At 58.4% G+C, this 18,762-nt stretch overlaps 1 protein-coding gene across 2 annotated transcripts in view; it reads left to right on the plus strand.

Moving 5' to 3' along the window:
* The first annotated feature begins 625 nt into the window (after positions 1–625).
* Positions 626–18,762, plus strand: part of DNMT3A (DNA methyltransferase 3 alpha) — a 98,269-nt gene continuing 80,132 nt past the window's right edge. The window contains exon 1 of one of the 2 annotated variants that reach the window (XM_059132469.1): positions 626–759. The gene's annotated coding sequence lies outside the window, so the exon portion shown is untranslated. Of the gene's footprint in view, positions 760–1,239; positions 1,360–18,762 lie in introns of those variants that run through there. The other variant, XM_059132467.1, reaches the window with a different exon arrangement.

Consider the following 18,762-nt stretch of genomic DNA (forward strand, 5'->3'; position numbering starts at 1 on the left):
TTGGGGGTTTACAGTAGGAGAGGCTGGTGGAGGCACAGGCAGAAGTGGAGAGCTGGGCTGGGGGGGGGGGGGTCAGGGGGTCCAGTACTAAGCCCTAGAGGTAGCAGTCAGGAAAGTGATGAGCAGAGGGTGGCTGTGCTGACAGGAGTAGACAAAGATGCCTCCAAGTCAGAAACCTGGAGCCCGGAGAACTCTCTGGGAAATGAGAACAACCCCCGCGGGAGAGGGGTGAGTAAGCGCGAGGGTGGAGTGTAGGTGTGCACAGGATCTCCGAGCTGGAAGGGATCTTCAATGTCATTTAGTTCAACCTCCCACCCCATGAAGTCTTTCAGTCTTCCACTGTCCAATTGAGGGCACTCAACTCTACTTGGACACTTCAAGGTACGGGGAGCTCACCCCCTCTGAGGGGATTCATCCTGTAGAGGTGCCCGAGCCTCCAGGACCGCCCGGGCGGACCTGGCGCCTCGACCTTGGCCCTGTTGAGTGGGCTGGCCTCCGCTCGGCCGCACCTGGCGGTGGTGGCCGGTCGGGTGGGGATTGCGGTGCGGATGGGCCGGCGCTGCTGTCCCCAGCCCCAGTGCTGAGGTAGGCAGAGTGCAGTGGGCTCTGGTGGAGGTCGGGAGAACTGCAGGGTGAAGGCCGCCGGGGGCTCCGCGGGCTGCTGGGGGGGAGGCACTTGACACCGGCCGGGGGAGAGGAGGGGCCGCTGTCCCTACGGCCAGTGCTGGATGCGGGGACCCAGAGAAGAGGCAGCGCCAGGTAGCGGGGCGCCCCGCGGGGGCGTGGGGCTGGGGGGTGGGAGGGCTGCAGCAAGGCCCCCGGCGGAGTGGTCCGGAACGCGACCGCGGCGGGGTGCCCAGGCCCCGCGCAGGGTCGTGGCCATGCGGAGTCCGGCCCTCCGTCTCGCAGCGTGCGGAGACCCCCCGGCGGGGCCGTAGGGGCCGGGAAGTCGGGCCGAGGGCGCTAGGACCGGCCGCGCGCCCAGGCCGCTACCGCCGCGGCGCCCCGGGGCCCCCCAGTCGGCGCTGCCTCCCGGGCCGGCTCCGCAGCGCCGGGGCCGGGGCCAGCGCGGCCGCGGGGGGCGAGCAGCGGGCGGAGGCCTGGGCCCGCGGGCGGCCGGAGGGAGGGAAGGAGGAAGGCGGAGAGAAGGGGTGGGAGGGGGGGACCCGGCAGAGGAGGCGGAGAGAGGGAGCGCGACAGCGAGCGGAGGGAGGGAGCGAGCGAGGCAGGCAGGCGGGCCGGGAGGGAGGGAGGGCGCGCGGGCGGCGGCGGCGGCGGCGAGAGCAGAGGACGAGCCGGGACGCGGCGCCGCGGCACCAGGGCGCGCAGCCGGGCCGGCCCGACCCCACCGGCCACACGGTAATGAGCGCCGCTGCTGGCGGCCCGGGAGGCCGGCCCGGAGGCGGGCAGGGAGGAGGGGAGGCCGGGCGGGGGGCACGGCGGCGGGCAGTGCCCAGCTCGGGGCACGCTCCTGGACCCCTGCAACTCGGCGCCGGGCGCTCGCGGGGCCAGGGCTGCGGGCGGGGACGGCGGGCCGGGCTGGCCAGGGCGGCGCGGGGGATTTGAGGGTTTGTTTATGTCCCCGCGGGCTCGGCAGGCGCCCCCTCCCGTCCCGCCCGCTCCCGGCGCGGAGCCCCCTCCCCGCCCCCGCCCGGCTCCGGGCTCAAGTTCAAGTCTATACAATGCCGCGGGGGGCCCCCTCCACCGCCGGCCTCGGTCGCGGTGCCCGGCTCGGCGCTGCCGCAGGGGCCCCGGCCTGGCCGCCCCCGCCTTCCGGGCCCTGCCCCCGCCCCGGGGCCCCGCCTGGGGCCTGCGGCCGGGGCGCTGGAGGGCGCGGACCCCGACCCGGAATGATCGGCTCCCGCCGCGGCCCGCAGGGAGCGGGGGAGGGGGCGGGGGCCGGGCCCCGCGCAGGCTCCGCGGCGGCGGCAGAAAATGGCAGCCTGGCACGACCCGGCCCCCCGCCCCTCCCCCCGGCTCCCGGCCCTCTTCGGCCCGGCGGGGCGGGGGACCCGGGAGGCCCCCGGGGGCGGGCCGAGGGGTGATCCGGGGGCCGGGCCGGGGAGCGCTGCGCAGCGATCCTCCTCCGGCCACCTGTGGCTGGGGGTGCGGGGTGCCAGCGGATCTGGGAGGGGCGGCGGGGGTGGGGAGAGTGCCACTTGGGGGGCACACCTCCCCGCGGAGGGCCGGGCGGCGCGAGGGGGGAGACGTCGTGCCTGGCTCCTCCCTGCCCCCGCCGCGGGCCGTGGGAGCCGGGGCGGCGGCGGCGGCGGCGGCGGTGGCGGTGGTGGTGGCGCCGCAGTGTGGGGGCGGGGCGGGGGCGGGTGAAGATCCCGGGCCGGGGCCGCGGGGGCCGGAAAACGCGGGGATGGGAGCTGCGGGCCAGGGCCAGGGCCGGGAGCGGCGCGGGTGGGAGCACCTGGGGTCGCCCCCTGCAGCAGCACCCCCAGTCGTACACACTCACACGCACGCGGACACACTCACGCACACGCACCCCCGCTGGGCCGGTGCAGACGTGTCCTTGAAAGCTTCGCATCTGCAGAGTGAAGGACGAGGCCTCGCAGAGGCTGCAGATCGGGGTCTTCGGCCCCGCGGCCCCGCGCCCCAGGAGACCCCGAGCTTCGGAGCCGCAGGCGGCCGCGGTCCGTGTCCCGCCCTCACCCCAGCTCCCCTCCCCCAGGCCGCCCTGCCCTCCCTCCCCCTCGGCGCGGACCGAGCTGGCGTGGGTCCAGGGCCCGCCCCCGGCCTCCCCCAGCCCCCCATCGCTGGGGCCCGCGGCCCTCCGGCTGCCAAACTGCATTTCGCTTTCCTGGAACCTCCCTTCTTGGGGGCACCCACTCCCCTTCCACCCCACTCTGTTATTTCCCACTTTTCTCTCCATCCCCAACGTCCTTCCACCTCTCTCTACCTCAAAGCCAGTTGAGTAGGTCTTGCCCTGGTTGGGGAGTGGGGGCTAGCCGACTCTCGGGGGGCTTTCTTCCCCTGCTCCTGAGGGGAGCACCCCCGTGGCTGCACCTTGACCCAAGATGGCGTCCAGCACCCAGCTGGGCAGCTCCGACCTCAGGGCGGGGGAGGCAGGGCGGCGGGGAGGTAGTGGGGGCGCTCCCAGAACCACTCCACGCGCCCCCTCTCAAACCAGCAGGGACAGGAGCCTGGGCAAGACGCGCCCTCTGCCCTGTGACCCAGCTTGCCCCTCGCTGCCATGCCCAGAGACTGCCATCAGCATCCCTGGGGGACGGTTCGGTCTTCATGTTTCACCCTGCGCTGCCAGCGGCTGAACCGGCCTCCAGCCTCCTGGGCCGGCCGGCTGCGAGGGGATCCTGGGATCAGGTGCTGCTCTGCTGTGCCTCCTCCCTTCCAGGCAGATGTGACAGCTGCAGCCAGGGAAGCTTTTCTCCTTAGGCGTTGCTGGAGTGTTAGGACTGGCCTGTGGGATCTGGGGAGCCCAGCTGTTAGGCGGAGGGACCCTCTTCAGGCTGTCCTCCGTGCTGGCAGGGGCTATCATCTTCTGGTGGATTCCTGAGCTGCCTGGCTTTGGGAGGCTGGGGTTGTCAGGAGTTCCTGCTGGGTTTCTGGGGCAAGGTGGCCCCCCTCTGCCTCCAGGTCCCACAGAGGAGAGCCTGGTTGGGCTGTTTGACAGGCAACTCCGCGGAAGAGTGAGTCTGCACCTGTGTACGTACCTGTGCTGCACCAACTCGGGCTTCGGGGCTGGCATCTACCTGCCCGCCACCCTTCCCGGCCCCACTTCTTTGGGCCCTGGCTCCCTCTCTGCCCTCCAGCTGCTTGGAACTTGTCTATAGCTACTCCTCAAATGCATAACCCCAGGCCCAGGCTGACCCGGCTCTCCTTGTCCCCTTCCCCCACACTCCACCCCCTGTTGCAGGGGGGAGGCTGCCATGGGAGGTTGTCCTTAGAAAGGTGAATTTCTTGTTGAATTGAGGACTGCCTGTGCATCGTGCAAGGGCTGCCCCCGAGCCCTGGAGAGGACGACCCGGACTGTCATCTGTCAGGGTGTCTGCGGACAGGATTCCTCTGTGGGGTGGGGGTTGGACTGGAGCTTGGAGGTCCATTCCAACTTTGAAATTCTATGGCTCTGATTCTAGTGGTGGAATTTCAGACCCAGGAATGGGGGCGGGGTGGTCTGTTTTCACCACACAGCCGTAATCCGGAAAGGCTTCCAAGGAGAGGAGGTCTGAGAGTGCAAGGCCTCCTGGGGGATGGGCCTTGGAAAGGAAAAGGTGGCATGAGGGGTGGGGACACTGCAGGGACGAGGTTTGTCACAGGTGACCGCACAGAGAGTAAAAATTCAGCTTCCCCGGTAAACCTTCATAGGCTTTGTGTCCTTCTGTAGGCTTCCATGAAAATCCATGTGTGTCCATAATTTCTGAGGTTTTTTTTTTCCCCCCGAGTCCAATTCACAATATGCTCTCGAGTCCCTTGTGGCTATTTTCCTATCACAGTCACAAATCACTGCCAATGGTCCTCTGGAAATGGCTTCAAGAAATGCAGGACAAACTAAAAAATACTTGTCCAGGGTGACTTGGCCCCTGGGGAACTTAACTGTGCCCTGCTCCTGCTCTCTCCCATAAGCCTGTGGTCTCCACAGGACAAGGACTTGGCTGCCTCTGGGTCACCCATCCGACATTTAGTGGGACCTCCTTGAATGCCGAACGGCGGGGCAGCTTGCTACGCTTCTGTGGTTTTGGTCCCTGCCCTCTCCCTGGCGGTGGCCAGGCAAGGCTCCTTTTGTTGGGAAGCATATAGGGAACTCAGAGGAGTCTTAGCTGCTCCCTAATGGGTACGTTAAGAATAGACCATCTCTGGGCCTGAAATGTTACCATTAGTATCGGAGCCTTAGAATTTAGGCTTAAAAGAGAACTGTGAGCGCTGAGGACACGTGGAGCTGAGTTGGGGGCTATTTGGGTGTGGGGCCAGGCGGGGGTTGGGAGTACTATCCAGACCCTGAGGCCAGAAGAGCCCATCCTGCCTTTCCCCAGTCCTTCCTGCTGCTTGTGCGGACCTGGAGTCCCTGACTGCGTGTGGGGTGCGGGGTGTGAGGTGTGGCCCTTGGGAATTGTTTCCACTTCCACTCGATGTATAACAGGGGGTAGAGGCAGTCAGGAGCCCTCACCCGCCCTTTGAGGCTGGGCATCTCCGTGGGCCTGCGTTTTCCTGCCTTTGAAGGCTTTCATGGTAAATTAAGGTGCCAGATTCCTTTCCCCCAAAATTTTGAGGGCTTGTTTTCAGTCAGGTCTCTCTTTGACTATTTTTCCCTTAAAAAAAAAAAACCAAAAATCCCAAAACCAAATCCGAGTCTCAGACCCATGAAGTGTTGGAAATGTGTGTGTGTGCGTGCATGTGTGTGTGTGTGTGTGTGTTCAAGGCTGCCTCCACTTGGCTGAGTGTTGTGGGCAAGACAGGGTGTGGTGTACGTGTGTGTGTGGAGACTTCTCTGTACACGGTGTGCGGCGCCGTGGGGAGAGAGGTGACTTGCTTAGACATGAGCCCGTTTTGAGGCAGTCGAAGTGAGGGCCCTGGAGTCAGCCACTTCCCTGCCGCGAGATCAGGGACAGCTAACTTCATTGCTCTGTGCCTCAGTTTCCTCACCTGTACCGTGGAAATAAGATGCCGCTGTGCTTAAGGTTGTCGTGAGGATTCGCGGGGACAGTGTGCATTGGTCCCACAGCGGAGTGTCCGTGCTCAGTGTCTGGGCAGCGTGGGTGGACCGGTGCTGCGGGAAGTGCGTTCAGAAGTCTGGTCCGTCTTCCTGCCTCTTCTGCACCATCTTGGACAGCAGAGGAAAGTGCTGATCCTGCCTGACAGAGCTCCAGAGGGGGAGGGCTCCTCAGTGCCACCTGGCAGTTGGTTCTGGGAGTGTAACGGGTGGCCCTGCAGGGACACTGCGAACAGGTTGTCTGTGTACTCACCTTAAATCCCTCACTTCACAGTTCCAGCTCTTTCTTTGGTCCCATGTGTGCTTTCCGAGCATTTCCTGTGGGCAAGGCCCTGTGCTGGGATTTGAGGGGACACGGAGTGAGTTTAGGATGAACCCCGCTGATGAATGACCATAGACCGAAGTCACAGGAGAGGGAGAAATGAAGTGCTCAAAGGACAGTACGGTCATAAGGAACTGAGGGGATCAGGGAAGGCTTCTTGGAAGAGGTGGTACCGAAGGTGGGCCTTAAAGCAGTGAAGTAGGGCTTTCAGGCTGAGGGGAGGAGACCAGGCTGTGGGGGATGGGGTGGCTGGAATGTGGAGGAGATGCTAGGCGGTTGAGGGGGGCCCTAGGGGTGCTGGGGGCCAGGCTGAGGTCCCACATCGATTTGGGGAGACTGGTCCCTGTGCTCCGTAGCTCCTGCTTGTCCTGTGGACAATCGTATTGAACCCTGCTTGTAGTGGCTTCTCGGGGTGGAGAGAAGCCAGGGGGATGAAAGTGAGGGCAGGGGAGGGCGCCCTCCACCCCCCCCCCCCCAGCTCATCTGGTGTAGGTGCTTCATGGTCCCTTTATATTCTATAGACTCTCCAGTGCTTAAGAGCTCAGCGTGGAGGGAAATAGAGCATATTTAAATCACACAACCCTGGGGCGCGGTGGGGGGGTGTGTGGGGTGGAGGGGGCTGTGGCAGGGGCTGTGGCCGTTAAGGGAAATACCAGCCAGTGACAGCAACTGTGGCCGAATGGGGAGGAAAAGGGTCGTGGGCTTGGCCTCCCATTGCTTCCCCTCACCCAGGCTGAGGTGCCCCGACGTCCAGAACATTCTTCCAAGGGGCTGCGAGCAGGAGGGAAATGGAGGCTGCCGGAGCTGGCTCTGCCCTTCCCTCCGGTCTCCCTCTGCCACACGCAGCTGAACTGAGCCCCTGGTTTGGAGAGGATGTGCCCCAGGCGGAGCTGCAGGTGCCTGGCAGCCCCCAGCAAGGACAGCTCTAGTCAGGGCCCTCCAGGCCACATCTCCCTTGCTGATCACATCCAGGCCTGGCCTGTCTGGAGGACAGCGGCGGGGGAGGAGGTGCAGACGTCTGGGGCTTTCCTAACTGAATCCCGGCAGGGAGTGGAATTTTTTTTTTTTTTAGCCATAGCTCAGCGTGGTCCACTCCTGTCCTGCTGAGGTTCCCTCTGACCCCTAAGACTTCCCAGCCTTATTTACTTCTATACCCAGGTTCCTATTTTCTCTTTCCTGCGGTCATGGCCCTGCTCACTGTCATCCCTATTGATCTCCGTTTCTGTTTCAAATGTCAAGGTCATTTTTATTCTGAGCCGGTTGTTAGCCGCCCTGTCTGGGTACACCGAGGGGACAGAGGACCATCTCTCCCAGCTGGTAAGAGGAGGGTCAGAACTTGGGTGTTCTGACTCCTGCTCTAATTAGATGGATCTGGGGGTTGGTGCGGATGTTCTGGACCGAACAGATTACCTAGATCCCTGTGTTCCAGTGGTCCTCACTCGAACAGGTTAAAAGATGCGGAGAAGAGACGTTACGGGACGGTGAGGTCAGATCTGTGGTTTACGGAGCCCTGGATTGGACCGGGCCATGTCATGCTGAATGTCAGGGAAAGCTTGGACTGCGAGGCTGGGAGGCTGGTGCTCTGGAAGTGGCCCCACGCCCCGCCCCCAGAGGTTCCCCAGAGGACCCTGAGAGAGGCAGGTGAGGGCCTCGGCCCGGTAGGTGGGATCCTCGAACACTCCAGCAAACAGAACCTGTTGGGAAGGGGCTTCTTGAGGGAATGGTCCTGTGTGATTAATTTTAGAGATTCTGAAAGGATAAATACATTTGTGGATAGAGGGAAATCTATTGAGATTTCCCCAAGCCTGTGAAGTGTGGTAGTAAGCGTGTCTATTCTGATGTGTTAAATGTCCATGGTGTGGTGTTGGGTAGCCCACAAAAGCAGTGTGCAGAGCATAATCTTGTTTTTGTAAAGTCCTTTAAAATAAATACAAATATACACGGACAGAAAAAGTCGCTCTGGGAGGATACACAGCCGACCTGTCAAGAAAGCCTTGGCCTTTTTACTTGATATACTTTATACATTTTTGTAATCTTTGAAAAAATGTCAATGCACATGTGTTCCTTTCTTAATGACAACAACAAAAATAAATAAAACCACACTTTTTAAAGCTTCTGGATAAGAATGGGAAAAAGATTTGAGTCATGCTAGGACTGGAAGTTCGACTCTTTTTTATAATGGATAAGAAAGGAGCTTGGAGACTGACAGTAAAGGGTAGGGCCACTAGATCCCTGTCCTTCCCGGGAGGCCTGTGGGGAGGAATAGTATGGATGCTCTGAGCAAAGGCTGGGGCTAAGGAGGCGAGTGGAAAATAGGCAGCTGGCTGAGTACCCGTCCGTGCCAGAGCCAGTACGCCAAGTTAGCTTTGTCGGAAGGCAACTTGAACTCTCAGTTCACCCAGGATGGGAAACAGATCATTGAGGGTCTTCACAGAAGGCTTCGATCTGCCTGTTCTTGTGGTCCAAATGGTTCCCTGGGAGGTATAACCAGGGCCGCGTTCCAGGGTGGAGCTCAGGCGACCCAGCCCCGCACAGAAGGAACAGCGTGGGGAGCCGCACGCAGGGAGGACAGAGTGGGACTTCAGGAGGCCCCCAGAAGGGATGGAAAGGGTTCTGGGGAGCTCCTCTGGCATGTGGGCTCAAGCTGCGCCCAGCTCTGTGATCGGGAGGCCCACGAGTGGGTGGCAGTGACCCAGGGGACAGGGTGGAGAGGTGAGAAAAGGCAGCTACAAATTCCTCTGCCTGTTGCTTGGCAACAGCCTCCACCTTCCCCATGAACAGCCCCTCCCCCAGCGCCAACCCCCACCCATGGGTGCCCTCTTGGAGTCTGTTTTCCCCTCTGAGGCTGCCCCTTTAACATGACACGAGAAAGAGTATGTGTCCTTGTCTGTCTCTGCCCCACCCTGGATTAAGGCAGGAGCATAAATATGGTACCGTGCAAGCAAGCACAGAGCAGGTCCCTCTGCACCGCAGCTCCCCCCCCCGCCCCGCCCCCCCCCCCCGGGGCCCCTATAGCCCCCAGCCAGCAGGGGACAGAGGTGCTGGGCCAAGAGGAGATTGGCAGGCAGGGCAGCTGGCAGACCTTGATGCACTTCTCAGCACTCCTAGCCCACAGTTAGCGTGGGCCCGACGTGTCCCTGTGTCCTCATGCCGCAGGCCCAGCATCCGGGTGTAGGGAGGGCCTCAGCCTCTCCCCCGGGTTGCCCGATTCAACCGCAACACTGTCTGAAGCACCTGCTGCTGACCCCAGCACACAGTAGGTGGCCAGGAGGTAAGGGTTCCTTTTCTTTAAGTGGCGTCACCAGAGAGCTGCATAAGGGCTTGCTTCTGTGGGGACCGGGCAAGACGACCCCCCGCGAAGGCCCCGTTGCTCCGTCAGCCCCTACAAATATTGTCTGTCATCCTCTCTGTGGGGGCCTCAGGGCCTCGGGAAAGTCAGGATTCAGATGGTTGGTCTGTGAGCCCTCAGGCCCAGATCACCTGATAGCCAGGCCTTTCCTCTGGGTGCACAGACTTCAGTCTTGTTAGAGTCCATGCCCACTGGGGACCGCGCTGGTCCCCTAAGTCCTAGGCCTCCTCTTTCTCGTAGGCCTCTGGTCTCTTTGGGCCCAGAGCAGACGGTGACGTCTCTGGTGGGTCTGGGCCTACTGGCAGGGCCGGCTCTGCTCCTGGCCTGGAGGCCCGGGAGGGTCTAGACCACAGGGACCCAGCAGCTGGCACAGAGCGATGGGTCCTAATGGCTTTATGACCAGCAACAATGTGGTGCCTATTGCCATCGTCTCTCAGCCTGGCTCCCCACCCATCTGGTGGTGGCCTGAGGGCCCGCCTGGTACCAGAGACTCAGCCGGGAAACCCAGTGGGGCCGGGCAGTTGCTGCTTTGGTTTTTTTCCTGTCAACACCCTCAACACAGCCCAGACTCCAGGAGAGCTGGGTTCAGCGGAGCGAGCGGCCAGGGCCCCACCTTGGCAGGCTTGGCATCTCTCGGGTTTCTGTTCAGAGGTCCCCTGCTTCAAAGCCTCAAATAATGTTCATCTGTTCATTTCTCCCAGCCCTACTGTGTGCCAGGCACTGGCCACAAAGACAAAAGAGACGGAGCCAGTCTCCAGGCCCACAGTGCGATGCAGCTGACCAGGGCGAGTACTAGAATACAGGCTGCTGGAGAGAGCTCGGGGCACCGCGGGCGCTCAGAGAAGGGAAGTCACATTCAGAGAAGAAAGAAAATCAGGAAGAACTTTTTTTTTAAATTGAAATTTAGTTGGCCTATTCTATGAAATGAGCTTCAGGTGTACAACACAGTGATTCGACAGTGACCTAATGACAGAGGCCGTGCTAGAGCAGGGTGTCAAAGGGCAGGGAGCAGTAAGCCGGGGGGGGGGGGGGGGTGTCAAGGGTATTTTCTGACCTGATGGGATGTCGGGGCTGGAGCTGGACCCTGGAAGGATGGGATGTAGGGGATGTAGCCTATGGAGATGTTGGGGTTGGAGTAACCAGCCCGTGGCCGGCCGTATTTCCATCTGAGAGAGCACCTAGGGGCCTCTGGGCAGAGACTGGACAAAAGGATGGGGGGAGGGAGCCGTGGAGGCGGGGTCCATCGTGAGGCATTTCGGGAGCAGAGCTGGCAGGAGCGGCTGGGCGATGTCCCCTGGCCAGCTGTGCGGGTGGAGGTGGCAGCCACTGAGAGGCACAGGTGGGGGTAGTCTGGGAGGGCCCTGGGGGTGCTTCACGTGGGGGAAGGGACTGCAGTTGGGGGGCCCAGTGTGAGCCCCAGTGCAGCATGACGGATTAAAAGGGCCGGCACATTTTCTTCCGTAAATGTAGCCACCCCTGCAGACTTTTGAGGAGGGAAGTAGCGGGATGGGTGGAGAAATTCCTGATGTTTGGGGCTCCGAACGGGGCCTCGCACTTCTCAGGAGCCCCTCAGAAGATGAGCCTCGGGGCGCCTGGGTAGCTCTGCGGTTAAGGTTAAGTGTCTGCCTGCCTGAGGCTTAGGTCCTGGTCCCAGGGTCTTGGGATTCAGCCCCAGCTGGCCTCGGGCTCCCTGCTCAGCGGGGAGTCTGCTTCGGCCTCTTTCCCTCCCCCTGCTCTTGGTCTCTCAAGCAAATAAATAAATAAAATCTTAAAAAAAAAAAAAAAAAAAGTAAGATGAGCCTCAAGGTCTAGTCTCTGTCGCTGGGCTCCCTGGCTGCAGGACCCGGGGTGAGCCCTGTCGCCCTGAAAACAGTATGTCAATTGCAAAGCTGGCGTCCACCCTCCCTTCAGAGGTAGGCCTGCCGGGATACTTGGGGATAGGCTGGGGACAGCAGTTTTGGGAAGCAAATAAAAGAAACAAACAAAAACTTTCTCTAAAATAGAGGTGAGCCTTCTGTATGTCACAGGAAGGGCCATTTCCGAAGAACTTCTAGAAAAGTGATTCGAGCTGGGTTAGCACCACTGAAGGAAGAGGCCGAGTGTGGCAGCGTGCCAGAGCCACCAGGCCCAGTCCTGGACAGACAGGGGTCTCACCTTGGCCCTGCCACCTCCTGGCCGCACCCTTGGGTGGATCACGCACACCTCCCTCCTTGGCCTCGGTTTTACCATCTGCAAAGTGGAGGCAACCTAGCAGGCTTGGGTTTGCTTGTTTGAAACACTGCTTCTTGCACTAAACCTGGGTATTTGATGGCACTCGTCACACTTTCTATGTCACCCATCTTTTAGAAGAATCCTTATGCGGTGGACCTCACAGGTGTTTGGGAATTAACAGAGGCGCACGGTCCCTTCTGGTGCTGAGGAGGCACACACGTGCGTGCCCCTTCTTTCTCTGTCTCGTCTTTTGAGCTGCTTCTTGGTCTTTGCCTCTGGGAGGACTGTCCCACCTGTCTCCTCAGTCAGTTGGGAGGACTTCCCTGTCCTGGGGGACACGCTCCATGGACTCTCAAGCCTGGGTCCGCCCGGGGTATTTGAGAAGCATCTAGTGGGCGACATGGAAATCAGGGGAGTCGGTTCCTTTTCTCTGTGATAAAGAGGGGACAGAACTGTCCACAGCTCTGTGGAGAGCAGAGGGTGAGGGAGGGAGAGGCTCCACACTGTGCCGGGCCCGGGAGGAGCAGGACTGGGACCTAGCCCAGGAGCTGCCTGGGAGTGCCAGGGAGAGGGGGCCTGAGCTCTGGTGGGGTCTGGGAGATGAGCTTGGGGTGACCCTGTCTGGACAGTGAGGCCAGCTTCCTCGTTAGCGGGCATACATGGTGACCATTGGCTATCTCCTGCCCCTGCCCCCACCCCCGCCGACATGCAGCCCTGCCCAGGGGGAGACCTTTGGAGCATCGCTGCCTTCTGGAAGAGGCTCTGCTGGGAAGATGGCTTCCTGGCCCAGGCTCCGGGGGGCTGTGATATCGGCAGGAAGGCCTGGGCCAGAGTCAGGCTGTCTCTCGCTGGGTAAGGGGCTGGGGTGGGGACCGCTGTCACCTGAGGGTGGAACCCGGTGCTTCTTGTACAGACCTGCGTGTCTCTCCCGTCGGAAGGGCAGCCCTCTGGAAGCTGGGCCTATATGGACTGAGGGTGTGGTGGTGTAATCAAATGAAACGTACAGCATAATTAATCTGGCATGCCCTTAACGGTATGCATAATTGTGCTGCATGGTAATTAGGTGTAAATGGTAAGCAGTTCACATAAATGTTTTTGTAATTGGTATTAATTTTGCAGAGGCAAACTAAGTTTATGCGGTTTTTTCCTCTTCTTGCTCTGTTAGTTTTCTAGCACAGGCAATTCCTCGCTCTTGGAGGAATTCTATTGCAAATGTTTGTTTATCAGGCAATGTTTTGTGTTTTCTCTCGGAACAATGTTATGAATGGTTATGAGGTTCCCAAGCTGGTTTCCAAATGCCTCTTTGGCCCAGAGCGTAGGTGAAGTGGATGACACGTGGGCAGGGGGTGCCTGGAGTGGGAGAGTGTGTGCGTGTGTGTGCGCGCACGCCTACATGTCTGTCTACATGTGTGTCTCCACATGTCTGTGTGTGTCTGTATCTGGCTGTGTGTATGCACGCATGTGTATCTGTATGTGCATGTGCCTCTGTCTGTGTGTATCTGTGTGTACGTGTGTGTGGCCACTGTGACAGATTCCGGGCTCTGGTGAAGAGGTAACCCGTTCTTGTGGCTGGGTACCTCGGATTGGGGAACTAGTGGCAGACTCGGGCTCGAGCCCCGAGAGGGGACTCCAGGTCAGGCCACAGTGAGCAAGAGCCACTCGTGGGTGTGGTCTTAAGCCAGAGTCTAGGTTTCCTAAGGACACGTCACTGGCCTTTTGCCCTGATTAATCATATAATACTTTTTTTAAAGACTTAACATTTCTTTAGTGCCCACTGTGTGCCAGGCACTGTGCTCAATGGCTCACTCGGATTCTCTCCTACCTTAAAATGGGTTAATAAAGTAGGGGCTCCTAGTTACTCCATTGTGCAGATTGGGAAACCAAAGCCCACGTCTCTGAGGGGCAGAGCTTGGGGTTCAAGGTGGAGTCTGGCTGAGTCTAGGGCCAGAGTGGGGGAACGAATGGCACCGGGGCTGCTGGGCCAGCGGCTAGTGATTCTGAGAGGTGTTGCCCAGAATCTGGGGCTCTTCTTCATCCTCTCGACCCCCTCCACAAGAGGTTTGGTTTCAGGTGGAGCAGGAGGGAGGAGAAAGCAGATCAGTGACCAGTGGGTGGTCCATGTGGCGGTGGGTGGAGAGGGACTGTGCTCCAACAGGACCTGAGGACCCTTTGGGGGGACATCTTAGTTTTGGCCTGGGAGGGGGTCAGGTGGCTGATCACTTGGTGTCACTTGATCTGGGAGGAGTGGAAGAAGCATGAGCATAGGTGGGGAGAGAGAGCTGTCCTGGCTTGGGAAAGGTGGTGCAGGAGCCCAGAGCCCCCGAAGAAGGCCTTTCCATTGGCACAGTGCCTCGGGGGACTCTGCTAAGCAACCCTAGAATAGGGCTTGTGGGGGGTCACTCTCGGCATGCAGCACTGGGAGTGACCTCACACAGTCCTCTCTGCCTCAAGGGGCACCCGGAGCGGGAGACAGCTGCTGGCCGTTTGGGGGGCCTGCAAGGTGCAAGATGTGAACTCTGACCCCATCTGTTTGGGAAAGCGGACACATGCATATACACACGGGAAGCAAAATGACCACAAACAGAAACTGATTCAAGACCCCTGGATGGGTGGTCGAGGAGAAGTAATGGGAGTGGGGGTGCTGAGGGATGTGGGGAGAAGGGGCCCCGTCAGAAGAGAGAATGGTGTGAGTGTAGTCACAAGTGTGGGGGCGGAAGATAGAAGCTGGGGGAGGGACAGTGACCGGTCCTGGAACGAGGGGGTCAGCTAGGAAGGGGGGTTCATGCTGCAGTGAGATTGTTGTAGGACTGGGCCAGAGTTTAGATTTTACTGTGCGTGAAAATCCCTGGCATCGTGGTTTTTTAAAAAAAAATTTCTTTTTTAGGATTTTATTTATTTATCTGTCAGAGAGATAGAGAGCACAAGCAGGGGGAGCAGCAGGCAGAGGGAGAAGCAGGCTCCCTGCTGAGAAGGGAGCCATATACGGGACTCGATCCCAGAACCCTGGGAGCATGACCTGAGCCCAAGGCAAGTGCTTAACCAACTGAGCCACCCAGTTTTATTGAGCTTTATTGAGCTTTATTGAGCTATAATTCATCGAGCTATAATTCATATACCATACAATTCACCCATTTAAAAGGTACAATCTGATGTTTTTCAGTACCTGCACGCAGTTGTGCTATCGTCCCCACAATCAATTCTAGAACATTTTCATCGGGTATCCTAGGCTTTGACTGAGAAAGCCATGTGTGGAGAATCTACTGAGTGGCTGGGGTGGGAGGTAGAGGTACGAGAGGCTGGGAGCCTTGTTGTAGAATAACCACCAAGGGCAAGGCCCATGGTGCAGAGGCCCCATGTCCCTCCCCCGGGGGGAGACGGTGGATGGAGGCCTGAGGACCAGGTGCTGCGTGGAGTGTGGGGGCGGCGGCGGGGGACGGGGAATCTCAGTTCTCTTCGGTGGTGGGGGCTCGGCAGCGGAGGGGACGGTGGTGGCACTTCCACAGCGGGAGAGAAGCCAGAGGAGACAGGAGGCATCTGGTTCTCGCAGAGTTGGATTTCAGGTGACTGCGGGTCAGCCAGGTGGAGAGGTTCACGAAGTAGACTTGGAAGCCTGAGTTTCTCAGCAGAGGGGAAGTTAGAGGGCAGCGGAAGGTCCAGCGGGACCCCTGAGGGTGTCCACTGCGCACTTGCCGAGACAGAGCAGAGGGGGCCGGGGGTGGGAGAGTCAAGGGCACGGAGCCAGGGGGAGGCGTGGGTGGGAGAGAGAGCCAGAGAATCCCCCGCTCTGTGAACCTCCAGAAGCAGGGGTGTCTCGGGGCTCAGCAGTAGCACTCGAGAGATGATGGACGTACTGGAAGCAGGGCAGTGGTTGGCTGGCACGGAGGCGGAATTGAACTCCAGGACTGGGAGGATGGAAAATTGGCCCCTTGAGGCTGTGGGTGACCGTATCAGTCCGGGCCCATTCAGAAGACAGAAACCACATAGTGATTTGAACAGGAAAAGTTCACTATCAAGACTTATTAACTACAACAGGGGATGAGAGTAATGAGAGATCGGGCTAGTAAGCAGTAACACAAATAGCAGAGAATCTAGAAGCAGCACTTTGAGACCAACCCCTAAAGGGAAGAGGCCCCCCCAGGGCTGAGACCCTTGCTGGAAACCTGGCCCCTAGAACTCACTGGAAGCCCATCCTTTGCGTCCCAAGGAAGGCTGTGTATGAGGAAATATCTTGCTGGAGGCACAGTCGCCACTAAACCCCCCTTCAAGGGGATTGTTGGGTGATGCTGCTGGCGGTCCCACACGGCAGAAGCCAGGCCCCGCAGGAGCCCCTCCCCACAGGAGCCTGGTGCTGGATGGGGCAGGACTGGGCATGGGGGGGACGTAGGGGAGCCACAGGGACAGCAGGATCTGGCTGCTGGAGGAGTTGTGTGTGGTGCTGGAGCCCTCCGGGAGAGCCCACTGGGTCTAGGAAAGGAGACTCCCTTTTCTTCAGTGTCCCTCCATCCCCCTCTGCTGGCAGAGCGCAACGCCAGACCTGCTGGCCCAGGAGAAATCTTTCAAGGGCCTAGCTCCATTTTCACTGAGCAGGAAATGAAGGATGAATAAATCGATTAGGGGCACCGTCTACTCCTTGGGCTGTACAGTTCCATTTGCACCTTTCACGCACATTTGGGCCCCCTTGCAACTACCAAATAAGCTGTATTTCTACCTAGCAAGACGCAGCCGTTTTTCTCACTGAGGTTCTCACCCTTTTTCCCAGATGAAGAGTCCTAGCAATCATTGTATCAACGGCTGTCTACATGAATAACTTCTCGAATTCAATCACAGTCCCACTGACTATTCTCCTCTTACCTAAGGACTAAATTATAGGGGCGCCTGGTTGGCTCAGTCGGTGGAGCGTGCAACTTTTTTTTTTTTTTTTTTTTTTTAAGATTTATTTATTTATTTGAAAGAGAGAGAGAATGAGCACGGGCAGGAGGGGCAGAAGGAGAGGGAGAAAGAGAGAAAATCCCACAGAGCCCAGAGCACAGATCCCAATGCGGGGCCTGACCCCTAACCCTGAGATCACAACCTGATCCCAAACCAAGAGTGGGACACTTAACCGCGTGTACAACCGAGGCTCCTCTGCACATGCGACTCTTGATCTCAGGGTTGTGAGTTTGAGCCCTTAAAAAAAAAAAAGACTAAATTATAAAGTTAATTTCCAACAACTGGTGTATGAAATAATGGGAAGAAGGAGGAAAAACAAGAAAACAGTTACCATGTGCAAATAAACATGTGTATGTATCAAATAAGTAGAAAATAGTCAGAGCGACTACAGTTCTCCTTTCTGTATTTGTTCGCAAGGCCACATCTGTGGTCCGGCTCCTTTCTCCTACTGTCCACCCTACATTTCCTCTCCTCAGCAGGCCAGGCTTCTCTGACCTGGTGGAGTGACCTAAACTTAGATGCTCGGAGGATCTGAATCCCCGGTTGGCCTGTCGTCTTTGTTGTTGTCACTGTTCCTGAAGTTTTCCCTTAACCTTAACTTTGGGGCATGGAAGTTCTAAGAGATAATTGAGAGAATCCTCTGGATTTCAGACTTGGTCTTCCTTGCCTCTGTTGTGAACCAGCAACCCACTTTCTCTTTGGTAACCAGGATCAATCACCCAAACCAGTGGGGTAACTCCTTTTTTTTTTTTTTTTTTTTTTTTTCCTGTCTGTTGGTTCAGTGGAATAGGGATCCAAAAAAGCCAGGCTGTTGACTTAGCATCCAGTGGAGCCATGGTGGTGGGGGTCATGATGGTCAGCATTCCTAGAGGGTTTCAGAGACATGGGGTGGGAGGGCTACATGTGGGGGTCATCGGGGAAGTAAGTGAAAAGTCTTGGGAGCTGCCCGGTGTGGACCATGGGCCACCTCCTGGGGAGGGGGGGACAGAATCTGAGCCACTCTCACGGCTGCCCCAAAGAGCAGCCCTGCCAGGGTTCACGTGGCTGATTCTCACACGGACTCTCAGCCTGGGCCCCTGGGGTCCCCGGCTCCAGGGGCACGGGACACCCCTCTGGCTGTCCCAGCATGTGTGGCTCCCGACAGGGCCTCTCTTGACTTGCCATGCTCAGAACTGTATGCTCCTTTCTAGAAGTCTGTACTGGCTCTTTTTAATGCCCAAGGACAACTTCAGATCCTTACCAGCATCTATTTTGGGTATAAATCTTTTTTTTTTTTTTTTTTCCTACTTGCTTTTGGGGCTGTGTCATGGTAACCATTAGATGAGCAGAAGAGTCCGATTCAACTCCTCTCTGCTCGTGTGGCCACTACAGTGGCAGCAGCTTGGGGTGATCATGAGAGCTCACGCTGGGGGTACCCTGGCCTCGAGGATGGTGTGACAACCACAAGTCATTGTGTTGTGACTCCAGAGCCAGACAGATGGGCTTTGAAGTGGCAACAGGATGGCAGGACTGTTGGCCTGTTGCCAATGGCTTTTGGTATTCTATTTGCAGCTGGTGGTTTGGACGGGAGAGATGTTTCTGGAAGACAGAGTAATGGTATGATGATGTGCATCTCACTCGTGTTGAGAGAGAATGAGCAGTCCAAAGGAGAGATACTTATCCCCCCCCTCCAGCCCCCCCCCCCACATCCAGCCCAGTCTTGTGACCAAGAGAGGCTGTCATAGTGGGGAACAGACTTGGCAGATAGACATCTCTGTCTAGGAAGCCCTGATCCCTCCCCTGAGCCTTCTACTGGCCCTCAGCTCACCAGCCCCAGAGCTTATCACCACCCTGGATGGTATGGGGCACAAGATTACTCTCCTGCCTTCTGTCATCTATAGGAGTCATTTGCTCCTCCTCCCAAGCTCAAGTGGGAAATTCAGCTATGACGCTGTCATCTGTGGGCTGGTGTCCCTGCAGGGGCATAAATGGTGGATCTGGGGTGTATGCTTAGCGCTCATCCATGACTGAGTGCTGCCATATTTGTGAGGCCTCTGGAGTTCCATGGACCTGGTTTCATAGCCCTACTCTGGAACTTTCTCCCTGTGCTGCCTCGGAGAGGCAAGAAACCTCTCTCAGCTTCAGGTTCTCCTATTAAAAGTGGGACTACCAAGGGAACCTGCTTTATAAACTTCATAGGATTGTTGTGAGGCTGAAATGGGACAGGGCATGTCTCTAAGCAAGGGCCTGGCACGTGGCTGGTACTCAGCAAATAGTTGAATGAATGACGGACTCGTT

The sequence above is a fragment of the Mustela lutreola genome, chromosome 9, assembly GCF_030435805.1.
Source record: "Mustela lutreola isolate mMusLut2 chromosome 9, mMusLut2.pri, whole genome shotgun sequence".
Lineage (NCBI taxonomy): Eukaryota > Metazoa > Chordata > Mammalia > Carnivora > Mustelidae > Mustela > Mustela lutreola.